The 2,035-nt window shown below is 39.3% G+C and overlaps 1 pseudogene; it reads left to right on the plus strand.

The window, feature by feature from the left end:
* Positions 1-727: 727 nt before the first annotated feature.
* Positions 728-1,678, plus strand: LOC150058801 (14-3-3 protein zeta/delta pseudogene; annotated as a pseudogene).
* Positions 1,679-2,035: the final 357 nt, after the last annotated feature.

Consider the following 2,035-nt stretch of genomic DNA (forward strand, 5'->3'; position numbering starts at 1 on the left):
CTCCTATGCCCAGGAGCTCTAGTGCTTCCCTGCCCTTTCCTGTAATAGTTTAATGTTTTTCTGGTCTTATACTGAGGTCTTTGATCTAATTTGAATTGCTCCTGGTGCAAGGTAATATTTAAGGATCTAGTTTCATTTTCTGGATGTGAATATCCAGTTCTGCCAGCTCCATTTGTTAAAGGGTCTATCTTTCTTCCAGCATATGTTTTTGGCTTCTTTAGTAAATAGTAAATAGGTATAGATCTGTGGGTTCATTTCTGGGTCTTCTATTCTGTCCCATTGGTCCTCAGGCCTGTTGTTGTGCAAGTAACAACTTGTTATCATCATTACTATGGCTTTATAATAGAGTTTGACATTTGATATTGTTATTCCTGCAACACTGTTCTGCCTGCTAATGATTCCTATTACAATTCAGGGACTTTTGTTATTCCATATGAATTTTTGGATAAAAATAATCATTTTCAAATATCTCATCCAATCTGAAACATTTTGTTGTTTCTTAATCCATAAAGATCAAATGAATTTTGCTAGATGTTGGTGACTCTTGCCTGCAGACCTAGCTACTCAGGAGACCTCAGGTTTAAAATTCAGGTTTACTTTAGAAAAGTCCATGAGAGACTCCAATCTCCAGTTAGTGGGTGTCCTCGGGCCACCCACTCAGGACATAGAATAGCCAGTCATTGATAAAAATGAGCTGGTGCAGAAGGCCAAACTAGCAGAGCAGGCTGAGAGATATGATGACATGGCAGCACGCATGAAGTCTGTAACTGAGCAAGGAGGTGAATTATCTAATGAGGAAAGGAATCTTCTCTCAGTTATTTACAAAATGTTGTAGGAGCCCATAAGTCATCTCGGAGGGTCATTTTAAGTATTAAGTAAAAGACAGAAGGTGCTGAGAAAAAGCAGCAGATGGCCGGAGAATACAGAGAGAAAAACTAAGACCGAGCTAAGAGATATCTGCAATGATGTACTGTCTCTTTTGGAAAAGTTCTTAATCGCTAATGCTTCACAAGCAGAGAGAAAAGTCTTCTATTTTAAAATGAAAGGAGATTACTACCGCTGCTTGGCTGAGGTTGCCGCTGGTGATGACAAGAAAGGGATTGTGGATCAGTCACAACAAGTATACCAAGAAGCTTTTGAAATCAGCAAAAAGGAAATGCAGCCAACGCATCCTATCAGATTGGGTCTGGCCCTTAACTTCTCGGTGTTCTATTATGAGATTCTGAACTCCCCAGAGAAAGCTTGCTCTCTTGCAAAGACAGCTTTTGATGAAGCAATTGCTGAACTTGATACATTAAGTGAAGAGCTCGCTAATAATGCAGTTACTGAGAGACAACTTGACATTGTGGACATCGGACACCCAAGGAGACGAAGCGGAAGTAGGAGAAGGAGGGGAAAATTAACCAGCCTTCCAACTTTTGTCTGCCTCATTCTAGAATTTACACAGTAGACCATGTGTCATCCATGCTGTCCCACAAATAGTCTTTTTATTTACGATTTATGACAGGTTTATGTTACTTCTGTTTGAATTTCTATATTTCCCATGTGGATTTTATGTTTAATATTTAGGGGAGTAGAGCCAGTTAACATTTAGGGAGTTATCTGTTTTCATCATGAGGTGGCCAATATGGGGATGTGGAATTTTTATGCAAGTTATAAATGTTTGGCATAGTACTTTTGGTACATTGTGGCTTCACAAGAGCCAGTGTTAAAACTGCTTCCATGTCTAAATGAAGAAAACTACCTACATGTTGCTTTGTACTGGTGGGGAATAAAAGGGAAAATTGGTTCTAGTCACAGGTGTAGTTATTGTGGGTACTTTAAAGGTTTGGAGCACTTGTAAGGCTGTGCTACAAACATATTCCATGGATATTACATGTGGGAATCAAGTATATTTTCGTGGAAGAATATATTTCAGGGTGCACACCTTTGACTGCAGCACCAGAAGTGTTCTTTGAGACAAAGTTGTGACCCTATTAACTCCAGATAAGGGCAGAAACAGTCCACATTCCATTATTTGTAAAGTTACCTGCTG

This window comes from Megascapheus bottae, chromosome 9 (genome assembly GCF_031878675.1).
Source record: "Megascapheus bottae isolate mThoBot1 chromosome 9, mThoBot2.hap1, whole genome shotgun sequence".
NCBI classification, from domain to species: domain Eukaryota; kingdom Metazoa; phylum Chordata; class Mammalia; order Rodentia; family Geomyidae; genus Megascapheus; species Megascapheus bottae.